At 34.1% G+C, this 11810-nt stretch overlaps 10 non-coding genes across 10 annotated transcripts; 4 read left to right on the top strand and 6 right to left on the bottom strand.

Annotated features, from left to right (window-relative positions):
* Window positions 1-1487: 1487 nt before the first annotated feature.
* Window positions 1488-1561, bottom strand: Trnaf-aaa (transfer RNA phenylalanine (anticodon AAA)). Its single transcript has one exon. It is a non-coding gene; the product is annotated as a tRNA-Phe (tRNA).
* Window positions 1562-1922: 361 nt separating this feature from the next.
* Window positions 1923-1994, bottom strand: Trnad-guc (transfer RNA aspartic acid (anticodon GUC)). The gene has a single exon. It is a non-coding gene; the product is annotated as a tRNA-Asp (tRNA).
* A 762-nt stretch (window positions 1995-2756) lies between these two features.
* On the bottom strand, window positions 2757-2830 carry Trnai-aau (transfer RNA isoleucine (anticodon AAU)). The gene has a single exon. It is a non-coding gene; the product is annotated as a tRNA-Ile (tRNA).
* Window positions 2831-2937: 107 nt separating this feature from the next.
* Trnar-acg (transfer RNA arginine (anticodon ACG)) lies at window positions 2938-3010 on the top strand. Its single transcript has one exon. It is a non-coding gene; the product is annotated as a tRNA-Arg (tRNA).
* Window positions 3011-3168: 158 nt separating this feature from the next.
* On the bottom strand, window positions 3169-3240 carry Trnad-guc (transfer RNA aspartic acid (anticodon GUC)). Its single transcript has one exon. It is a non-coding gene; the product is annotated as a tRNA-Asp (tRNA).
* A 119-nt stretch (window positions 3241-3359) lies between these two features.
* Trnaq-cug (transfer RNA glutamine (anticodon CUG)) lies at window positions 3360-3431 on the top strand. Its single transcript has one exon. It is a non-coding gene; the product is annotated as a tRNA-Gln (tRNA).
* A 2752-nt stretch (window positions 3432-6183) lies between these two features.
* Window positions 6184-6257, bottom strand: Trnai-aau (transfer RNA isoleucine (anticodon AAU)). Its single transcript has one exon. It is a non-coding gene; the product is annotated as a tRNA-Ile (tRNA).
* A 107-nt stretch (window positions 6258-6364) lies between these two features.
* Trnar-acg (transfer RNA arginine (anticodon ACG)) lies at window positions 6365-6437 on the top strand. The gene has a single exon. It is a non-coding gene; the product is annotated as a tRNA-Arg (tRNA).
* Window positions 6438-6613: 176 nt separating this feature from the next.
* Window positions 6614-6685, bottom strand: Trnad-guc (transfer RNA aspartic acid (anticodon GUC)). Its single transcript has one exon. It is a non-coding gene; the product is annotated as a tRNA-Asp (tRNA).
* Window positions 6686-6804: 119 nt separating this feature from the next.
* On the top strand, window positions 6805-6876 carry Trnaq-cug (transfer RNA glutamine (anticodon CUG)). Its single transcript has one exon. It is a non-coding gene; the product is annotated as a tRNA-Gln (tRNA).
* The last annotated feature ends 4934 nt before the right edge of the window (window positions 6877-11810 follow it).

Below are 11810 nucleotides of genomic sequence, written 5' to 3'. Positions count from 1 at the left end.
GCGAACCCCTAACATGATATGAGGTTCCATGGTGTAATGGTTAGCACTCTGGACTCTGAATCCCGCGATCCGAGTTCAAATCTCAGTGGAAGCTAGCCAACGTTTTTACCTGATTTTCCTTCCTTAGCTGGGCTAGGTAGCCTAAATGGTGTTCGAGGATCACGTCAAGATACTAATGGTCGAAGAAAAACGTAAGTGTGAAATTCTTTGTTTATACAGGGATGTGTTTTTGTGTGTGTGTTTTAGGACATGAAGAACAAGTTTTAAAAAATTCGAATTTTCACTCAATTTTTAGAAACTAACAGATTAATGACTTATGCTATTAAATTAGAGTATGGGCATGTGCTTGACTTCATAGCACTATTTTACTGTCATTTCCTAGTGTTGAAATCAGAGAATTTCATAGTAAGACAAGCTTCCAAAGTCCAAATCAATGCAGTACGATTTGTCTGTTTTATTGTAGAGGTGACGAAAGAATTCTTTAATAACAGAGAAACCACTCTACCAGTTTCACGTCATTCATCATACTTACTAGTAGTCGTTTAATCTGTATTAACTACTATGTATATTTTGGTATACCTTTTCCGAGTACCATGAGGTTTGGTGCCAAATCGAATGGCGAGGGGAGAGTTTAACAACATACTTGTACATGTTTCACACGAGAAATTAAACCCCTTGTGTCTGTATCTATTTCATTACAAATCTTTGTGAGTTTCTTGTTATTTAATCAAGATAACAATGACTTGATCATGACTGTTGCCATTTTGCACAGGCCCAAATCTGATAATCATACCCCTCGGAGTTATATCTACCTGTCTGCAACAGGTCAGGTACAGTGAGTAGTTTTCAAACACAAAAAGGTTCATTTCTGTAGATTGAAAATCTCTGTATGAAGATATTCATGTCATTTTAAATGGATTTAAGACATGGGGCATAGGAGTCTTGTGGACATTAGTAAAGATTGGTTTTTAGGGGTAAATTGGATTAATTGCTTGAAAAGCAAAGAATTTCACAGAAAACGAAAACAGAAAAAAAACTGTGTACGGCTGCATTGTCTCAGCTTACAACAATAACAATTTTTAATGTAAAGTTTTAATTTTTGCTAAAGTAGATTAATTCAGAAAGAAATCAAAGGAAGAGAAAAAGATTTTTTTTTCTTTACTAATTGTGTAGATTTTATTGACTGTTTAGCACATCAGGTCCTACATTCATTGTTTATTGACCCTGCCCTGTGTCCACGATTGTAACATATCATTTATAATGATAAGTTTAATCATTATGCACACAAAAAAGGTATTGTCATTCATCCAACCATGAAGCTTGGGCTTGGAGTGTACCAAGTGATTTGGTAGCAGCAAAAAACCTTTGTTCCAGGTGTAAAACATGTACTAAATAAAAATGTAGGACCAAGTTGGAAATGCAACGAAAGCAAGTTTTATCTTGTTTTCTGTCCATGGCAATGGTTGGTTCTGAAAAAAAAGAGGTATTGGCCAGTGTGGTGGTCGAACCAACAACATTCACGTTTTTAGCACGACGCTCTAACCGACTGAGCTAACCGGCCCGTAATTACTCTATACTGATGAACTTAATCAGTTCCAGTGATTGACAAATCTTCAGGAATCAAAATTGTATTTTCCTTTCGTGTGTAATTCAAAAGTAAAGATCAACGGGTCTGTGCCGCAATGGATAACGCGTCTGACTACGGATCAGAAGATTCCAGGTTTGAATCCTGGCAGACTCGTCGCATATATATCTCATGTTTTTTTTTCATAAATAGATATGAAACTTGTTGTATCTACTTTAAATAGGCCTACTCTCACGGTAAAATCTCATCTATGTGAAAATGAATATTTATTTATTTTGTACGTGAAGAAATAAAATCAAGAAATTAAAGAAAAAAAAATGTTTAGAAAATAATACTCCTCCCCGGCGGGGAATCGAACCCCGGTCTCCCGCGTGACAGGCGGGGATACTTACCACTATACTACCGAGGAAGTTATAATCAGCCATCTTAAGTACAGACTGAGACATGGCCAAGTTGTTCACTAACATGTCACTCGGTTCAGGGGTCGACTCAAAAGTAAGTCTCCAGAGAACACCTAACATGATATGAGGTTCCGTTGTGTAATGGTTAGCACTCTGGACTCTGAATCCAGCGATCCGAGTTCAAAAATCGGTGGAACCTAACTGACGTTTTTACCCGATTTCCCTTCCTTAACTTGGCTGGGTAGCCTAAATCACGTCAAGATACTAATGGTCGAAGAAAAACATTGGTCTCAAATTCTTTGTTTGTAGTGGAATGTATTTGTGTGTGTGTGTGTTTCTAGGAGATGTAGAACAAGTTTTAAAAACTTTGAATTTCACTGAATTTTTTAGAAACTGACTAAGAAATTAATTGACTTATGCTATTAAATTTTAGAGTAAGGTCATGTGCTTGACTTTCATTGCACTATTTTACTGACATATCCTAGTGTTGAAATCAGAGAATTTCATAGTAAGGCGAGCTTCCGAAACCCAAATCAATGCAGTACGATTTGCCTGTTTTATTGTAGAGGTGTTGAAATACATTCTTTTATAACAGAGAAACCACTCTACCAATTTCACGGCATTCATCATACTTACTAGTAGTCGTTTAATCTGTATTATCTACTATACATGTATATAAATGTAGGTCCAAGTTGGAAATGCACAAGAGCAAGATTTTATCTTGTTTTCTGCCCATGGCAAGTGTTGATTTAAAAAAAATATAGAAGTTTTGGCCAGTGTGGGGGTCGAACCCACGACATTCGCGTTATTAGCACGACGCTCTAACCGACTGAGCTAACCGGCCCTTAAATAACGTTTTCTGATGAACTTTATCAGTTCCAGTGATTGACAAATCTTCAGAAATCAAAATTGTATTTTCCTTTCGTGTGTAATTCAAATGTAAAGATCATCGGGTCTGTGGCGCAATGGATAAGGCGTCTGACTACGGATCAGAAGATTCCAGGTTCGAATCCTGGCAGACTTGCGGCATACTTTATATATTTTTTTTTTCAAGAAAAGATATAAAACTTGATGTATCTCATTTAAATAGGCCTACTCTCACGGTAAAATCTCATCTATGTGAAAAGGAATATTTATTTATTTATTTTGCACGTGAAGAAATAAAATCAAGAAATAATACCCCTCCCCGGCGGGGAATCGAACCCCGGTCTCCCGCGTGACAGGCGGGGATACTTACCACTATACTACCGAGGAAGTTATAATCAGCCCTCCTTAGTACAGACTGAGACATGGTCGAGTTGTTCACTGACATGTCACTCGGTTCAGAGGTCGACTCAAAAGTAAGTCTCCAGAGAACACCTAATATTATATGAGGTTCCATGGTGTAATGGTTAGCACTCTGGACTCTGAATCCAGCGATCCGAGTTCAAATCTCGGTGGAACCTAACCAACGTTTTTACCCGATTTTCCTTCCTTAGCTTGGCTGGGTAGCCTAAATGTGTTCGAGGATCATGTCAAAATACTAATGGTCGAAGAAATACTTAAAGGTGCTTAGACACAGATTTGAAGTTAATATCTTCTCAAAATTTCTATATAATATCACGACTTATATATTGCAATAGCATTTCACACGAAAATATAATTAAAAACTTATTTTATCTGGAAATTTTTGGAACTACGAATTCCTGGACGCGTTTGATTAACACATCCTTGCACTTTCACAAATTTTATCGTTATCCTTAATATTTAAAGAAAGAAGCGATTTTGTTTTGTATTAATGAAAAACATTACATCTATAATCCAGAAAATTCAGAGTAGAAATGTGCGAAAGCAAACCTCCTCACTAATATCGTCAGCCCGTGCTCAGTGTTGTGTAGAGAGTTTAACAAATTGAATACACCCGTGAAACGTAAACTGTTTCTGTAAACAGGGCACGAGCTCTGTTATTGTTAATGTTTACGATTCACCGGGTGTGTTCAATTGTTAAAGTCTGCACACACCACTGAGCACGGACTGGCAATACTGTGAGTGGGTTTTGCTTTCGAACATTTCAACTCTGAATTTTCTGGATTATAGTTTTAATACTTTTCATTTATTCACAACAAAACTGCCACTTTTCTTAAGTATTAAGAATAAAATTAAAAATTGTGAAAGTGCAAGGATGTGTCAATCAAACGCGTCCAGAAATTTGAAGTTTCAATAACTTCGAGATGAAATAAGATTTTTATTATATTTCAGTATGAAATGCTATAGCAACATATAAGTCATGAAATTATACAGAAAATCTGAGAAAATATTAACTTCAAATCTGTGTCCAAGCACCTTTAAGTCTGAAATTATTTGTTTGCACGGGAATGTAATTTTGTGTGTGTGTTTTTTTAGGAGATGTAGAACAAGTTTTAAAAACTTTGAATTTTTCACTCAATTTTAAGAAACTGACTAACAGATTAATTGACTTATGCTATTAAATTAGAGTAAGGTCATGTGCTTGATTTTCATAGCACTATTTTACTGACATATCCTCGTGTTGAAATCAGAGAATTTCATAGTACAACAAGCTTCCGAAGCCCAAATCAATGCAGAACGATTTGTCTGCTTTATTGTAGAGGTGTCGAAATACATTCTTTAGGTACCAGTTTCACGGCATTCATCATACTTAAGGCCGGTTTACACTGTAATACATGTCGTATACAACTTGTCGTATACAACTTTTGTAATATATTCCTTACATGTATACATGGTAAAACAGGTTTACAATTCATTCTATTGCTATTTATATTAAACAAACGAAACGCCCCTTTGAAGAAGTACAGTTTTCTTTTTTCATTTTGTGAACATAGAAGCACAGGAAGAGGAAGAAAGTTATTTTAATGTGCATTTTGATAATTCCATTTGCAATCACTGCTGTTCCTGCAAAGAAGATCTAGAGGTAGGCCATGGGTCAGACAATGGATCGGGAGGAGGGATCACTATGGTGCATATCATGCTCATGTTAAAGAACTAACCCCTATTTTAAGATTTTCTAGAAATTTTTTGCGAATAGATATATGGCAGATTTTGATGATCTTCTTAGATCACTTGCTAGATTCCTTGATAATCTACCTTAACTGAAAAAAAAATTAAATATATTTGGGGATGTATATACATGTACATGTATGGCAATATATCATCTCTTCTGTTCTTTGATATGCATATATGTATCTTTCCAGTTTCTTGACTATTATTATAACATATACAATATGTATATTCAGTATATCTCTTGTAGATGCATTTATCAATGATTATACAATTAAGCACTGCTCATTATATTTAAGATCAGGTTTGTTCTATCATTTGGATCTTCCTCCTTCTTTTGTTTCATGTTTGTAAATCTTTTTTGCTCCTCCGGGGGCCCAAATTGGATAAATAAAATCCTGCATCTTGTATCTTCTGGACGTATAGTGTCCCCATTTATAAAAAAGCGGGACACATTAATGAGAGATTCAATTTTACCAGCAGAACGTTTGCTCTTACACTGCGTTTTTTTTTTATTTTATTTTTTTTATGGCCACTGGTAATATAAAATTAACCGTCTATTTGAAAAACATTTAAGGAGGAATGCTATATATGCACCAATTTTTTATTTGATGGATCTTCAAAACATCCATTTTAAACTAAGGTTTTAGCATTGAAAGATTGATATTCGCTCTTAATTATTTTATAAGATTTGTTTCATATTTTTCAGCGAAAATGTAACCAAAAAAAAAAAACATTTAAAATTTGAACAAGCCATAACTCAGGTACATATACACGTATAAAAATGTTGAAGTATTCTTTTATAAAATTGAATTGATTAGTGAAGCATTAATAGATCACCCAAATCCCAGACCACTGATTGGCCAGAGAGAGAGAGAGAGAGTCTCATACGACTTGCTGTACAGAATAGAGACACGCTCTATTCGAACGCGCGGAATATATGACTCCGGAGAGGTTTAAATTCCGTGTAATAGCGCCGTACACACAGTAGCATTTTGCTGTATACGACAAGGTTTATACAGCTTGCTTTACCGTGTAAACTGGCCTTTACTAGTAGTCGTTTAATCTGTATTATCTACTATATATAAATGTAGGTCGAAGTTGGAAATGCACAAGAGCAAGATTTTATCTTGTTTTCTGTCCATGGCAAGTGTTGGTTCCAAAAATTAAAAATACATATGTTGGCCAGTGTGGGGGTCGAACCCACGACATTCGCGTTATTAGCACGACGCTCTAACCGACTGAGCTAACCGGCCCGTAATTACTCTATACTGATGAACTTAATCAGTTCCAGTGATTGACAAATCTTCAGGAATCAAAATTGTATTTTCCTTTCGTGTGTAATTCAAAAGTACAGATCATCGGGTCTGTGGCGCAATGAATAACGCGTCTGACTACGGATCAGAAGATTCCAGGTTCGAATCCTGGCAGACTCGTGGCATACTTTAAAATTTTTGTTCAAGAAAAGATATAAAACTTATTGTATCTCATTTAAATAGGCGCACTCTCACGATAAAATCTCATCTATGTGAAAATGAATATTTATTTATTTTGTACGTGAAGAAATAAAATCAAGAAATAAAAGAAAAAAAATGTTTAGAAAATAATACTACTCCCCGGCGGGGAATCGAACCCCGGTCTCCCGCGTGACAGGCGGGGATACTTACCACTATACTACCGAGGAAGTTATAATCAGCCCTCCTAAGTACAGACTGAGACATGGTCGAGTTGTTCACTGACATGTCACTCGGTTCAGGGGTCGACTCAAAAGTAAATCTCCAGAGAACACCTAATATTATATGAGGTTCCATGGTGTAATGGTTAGCACTCTGGACTCTGAATCCAGCGATCCGAGTTCAAATCTCGGTGGAACCTAACTGACGTTTTTACCCGATTTCCCTTCCTTAGCTTGGTTAAGTAGCCTAAATCACGTCAAGATACTAATGGTCGAAGAAAAACATTGGTCTCAAATTCTTTGTTTGTAGTGGAATGTATTTGTGTGTGTGTTTTTTAGGAGATGTAGAACAAGTTTTAAAAACTTTGAATTTCACTGAATTTTTTAGAAACTGACTAAGAAATTAATTGACTTATGCTATTAAATTTTAGAGTAAGGTCCGGCCTGTGCTTGACTTTCATAGCACTATTTTACTGACATATCCTAGTGTTGAAATCAGAGAATTTCATAGTAAGACGAGCTTCCGAAACCCAAATCAATGCAGTACGATTTGTCTGTTTTATTGTAGAGGTGTTGAAATACATTCTTTTATAACAGAGAAACCACTCTACCAATTTCACGGCATTAATCATACTTACTAGTAGTCGTTTAATCATCGGGTCTGTGGCGCAATGAATAACGCGTCTGACTACGGGGGACTTCCGGTTGGCCTCTTAGGAGTGAGCACGAGGAATTTTCGATGAATTGAAAACGACCATTTGTGCTTGTTGTAAGTGGCAAAATTAAACTGTTGAACTTTAGGCACAAAGCCATTGTATATATGTTTATAATTATAGTGTAAATAAGTTTGACTTTGAACCTATATTGCTTGTAAAAACAAAATAACAATGCCAGCCACGTCAGGTGGTGGTCAAAGTGGCGGATCTAGTGAATTCAGCATACAACGAAAGTACTGCCGAGAAAACACCCTAGTAGTAAATGTGCATGACAATTCCCGAGTAAAGCCAGATGAAATAATAAAATTTGTGCATGAACACTGTGGAATAGGGTCTTTGTATGCATGTGTTCCAAAGTCTGGGAATTTGTTTGAAATTACTTTAGACGGGAAAGCCCCCACTCAGTATTTACTAGAGGGGATCAGAGTAGGAGAAAAAGTTTATGAATGTGAAGAAGTTATTCAAAGTTCCCTAGTAGTCAGCTTCTTACATCTACCTGCATATATAGAAGACGAGGAAATAGAATTGGCGCTACAATCAATGAAAGTCGAGTTATTATCGCCGATTAAGAGAAGATATTATCCGGGAACAACCATTGCAGATGGTACACGTTACGCGAAGGTTAGATTACCAGAGAATATGTCATCATTCCCGTACACAATAAGATTCCGGAAAGAATATTATAGATGTATACATAACAATCAGATCAAAGTGTGTTCGCTCTGTTATTCTAGTGAACATTTATTTAGAGCGTGTCCCAAATTTGTATGCTTCAAATGTAAAGGTCAGGGTCATTACGCAAGGGCTTGTAGATCCCATCTTTGTCATAAGTGTGGTGAATGGGAAAACAGGTGTACCTGTAGACAACGCATGAGTGATCATGAATCGGATTCCGGAGATGATGAATGGAGTTCTGATATCAAGGATCAGGAGGTGACTAACGAGGACGGTAAAGGAGAGGCTCAAGAAGGGGAATTAGGTGAACATTCAATTTCAGGTGAAGAACACAAAAATACAGAAACAAAAACGGAAACGGACAGTAATGAAGTTCAGCGTGAAGAGAGAAAAAACGTGGATGGAAGTAATGTCGACATGGATGAAGTCCCTGCTGACGAGAGTCAAACGGATGAAGAGGAAACGGGAGACAATTCAGAATCGGACACAGAAATCGTTATGAACACAGCCAATGGTAAAAAGAAAAGGAAAAAGAAAAATAAGAGGAAGAGTAAAGCAAAGAAAAATAAATAGCAATGGGGAAGTTACCTACTTTCTTTTTATTTCTAATGGTTGTGATCTCTTCGTGGAACTGCAATGGGTTACGAAATATAGATAAGATGAAAAATGTAGTTAAGTTATTTGAAGAAAAAAGATTTGATATTATTGCATTGCAGGAAACCCACTGGGATGATGAATTAATAGAAAATTACAAACACATATGGAATGGAAATATTATTTACAGTAATTTTATTACGTCGACTAGAGGTGTAGCATTTTTGATAAAGAATAACATTAACTCAAATATAGACTTTGTTCAAAGTTTTGATGGAAGATTTTTACATATTAGATATAAAGAAAATGATGAAAGTTTTGACATTATCAATCTATATGCACCAAATGATTCTAAAGAAAGAACCATGTTTTTTCAAAATATATTGAAGGTTATTCCTGAAACACAAAATCTTATCATTATGGGCGATTTTAATAATACGCTTAGTGAAGCTGATAGATGTGGAAAAACAAATCATAAATATGATCAGAGTTATAAAGCACTAATAGAAATAATTAATAAGTTTCATGTTATTGATATATGGAGAAAAAGAAACGAAAGAGAACTTGTATTTTCGTGGAAGCGTATTATTGAAGGGAATCTTGTTCAAAGCAGAATTGACTATATTTTAGTCTCAAATGATTTACGTATTTTTGTTAAGAATATAATGTATTCAAATACATCTTTTAGCGATCATTCAATGATAGTTTTATACTTTAGTACTGATGTGTGTGAAAGAGGCCCAGGTGTATGGATTCATAATAATTCTTTATTGTCTGATAATACATACAAACAAAGAATAATTGAGATTATTGAACAGGAAAAGTGTTGTCAGTTATATAATAATTCAGTATTAGTGTGGTGGGACAATCTTAAATATAAAATAAAGAAATTTTCACAATGTTTTAGCAAGATGAAAGTAAAGGAAAAGAACAGAGAATTTTTTAGAATTCAAAATGCTTTACAGAGAATGTCGCAAAATATTGCAAATGGTAATAACATTGATATAGAAAAGTATGAAACATTAAAAATGGATTTGGCAGAATTAGAAAATGAAAAATGCAGAGGAGCTATATTGAGATCTAAAGCTCAATGGGTAAATGAGTCAGATAGATGTACAAAGTATTTTTTGAATTTGGAGAAGAGGAGACAAGAGTCTAATACAGTTAAAGAATTAATTGATGATGATAATGGGGTGATTAAGAATGATACTGATTCTATCTTAAATTTACAGTATCAATTTTATTCTAAATTGTATTCTTCAGTAACAATTGAAAGTGAAAGTAAGAATAAGCTTTTATCTTTTGTTGACAAAAAACTTAATCAAACAGATGTTGAGATGTGTGAAAAGGCTATTGACTGTGGTGAAATAGACAAGGCTGTAAAAGAAATGTCAAATAATAAAAGCCCAGGGTCAGATGGGTTAACTGTTGAATTTTACAAAATGTTTTTGCCACAACTCTCGCCTGTTTTATATAAAATTTTTCAAGAGATAGAAATAAAAGGGCATTTGTCACATTCTATGAAGATGGGTATTATTACATTGATATACAAGAAAAAAGGTGACAAAAGATTTTTAAAAAATTGGAGACCAATAAGTCTACTAAATGTTGACTATAAGATAATAGCGAGAGTAATGGCCAATAGGTTAAAATTTGTATTGCCAAACATTGTATCGGAAAATCAGACTTGTTGTGTTATTGGTAAAGATATTGCTGACACATTGATTAGTATAAGAGACATTATAGACATGGTTGAAATGGATAATTTAGAAGGATATATAATTAAAATAGATCAAGAAAAAGCTTTTGACAGAGTAAGTCATGATTATTTATTTGACGTTTTAAAAGTTTTTGGATTTGGACCAATTTTCAGAAAATGGATTAGTATTTTTTATACAGATATTTACAGCAGTGTAAAGAGTAATGGGTTTTTAACTAATTATTTTCCAATTAAAAACTCTGTAAGACAAGGTTGTCCTATTTCTGCATTATTGTATGTATTGTCATCAGAACCTTTAAGTTGTATTATAAAAAGTAACACAAGTATTGTAGGAATTCCTATACCAGTGTCTGATGAACGTGCATTGATGTTTCAACATGCAGATGACACAACTCTGACAACATGTGAGAAAAAATCTATTTTTGAAATTCTGAAAATGTTTGATTTTTATGGAAAAGCTTCTGGTGCAAAAATTAACATACAGAAATCTGAAATTATGTGTATTGGAAGTGCATGTCTATATGAGAATGAAAAAGTATCACTATGTATATCAGAAACAAAAGTTATGAAAATATTGGGAATATATTTCGGAAAGAACAAACAGGAATGTGAAAATTTGAATTGGAGAGACAAAGTTCAGAAAATAAAACAATTATTAAATTTTTGGAGATTAAGAAAGTTAACAATTCAAGGAAGAGCAATAGTCATTAATACATTGTTTGTGTCAAAATTGTGGTATTTTTTAAGTGTGATATCAATCCCTAACTGGGCTAGAGAAAGTATTCAAAAAGAATGTACAAATTTTTTGTGGAATTACGGGAAACATTTAGTTTCGTACAAAACAATAATGGGAGAAAAAAGAGAAGGTGGTTTGAATGTTATAGATATATATATTAAAATGTTAGCGTTCAGACTGAAGATTTTAGCAAAATATTTGTGCAATGAAAAACAGTTTCTATGGAAATTCACATGTAGATATTTTTTGTCAAAAATATGTGGTTTGAGAGCCGGATTCGAATTATTTTTATTAAGATTTAATAAAAAAGATCTTCAAATTCTCCCTCAGTGCTATAAGGAGATGATGGACGCATGGTATGCAATAGAAGATAGTATAGAGTACAAGAAAGATAATAATGATATTTATGATTATTGTTTATTTTGTAATCCACAAATTGTTGCAAATAATAAGATGTTGAAATGGGATCATTTTATCAGATCAGGTATTTTACATGTAAAAGACATTAGTTATGAGGTTATACCTGGTTTTCTACCTGTTTCTTGTATTATAGAAATAATTCAAGAAGATAATCCTGATATAGATGTTAATATTATCAAAGAAAATTATATTAGTTTGAAATCAGTTATTCCAAATGAATGGAGAAAATATGTTTGTGAAACTGAATATACAAGAAATAATTTTATACCTAAT

This window comes from Saccostrea echinata, unplaced genomic scaffold (genome assembly GCF_033153115.1).
Source record: "Saccostrea echinata isolate AGI-Se365-2 ecotype Australia unplaced genomic scaffold, CSIRO_AGI_Sech_v1 ptg000054l, whole genome shotgun sequence".
Lineage (NCBI taxonomy): Eukaryota > Metazoa > Mollusca > Bivalvia > Ostreida > Ostreidae > Saccostrea > Saccostrea echinata.
This window is presented reverse-complemented; position numbering and strand designations above follow the sequence as displayed.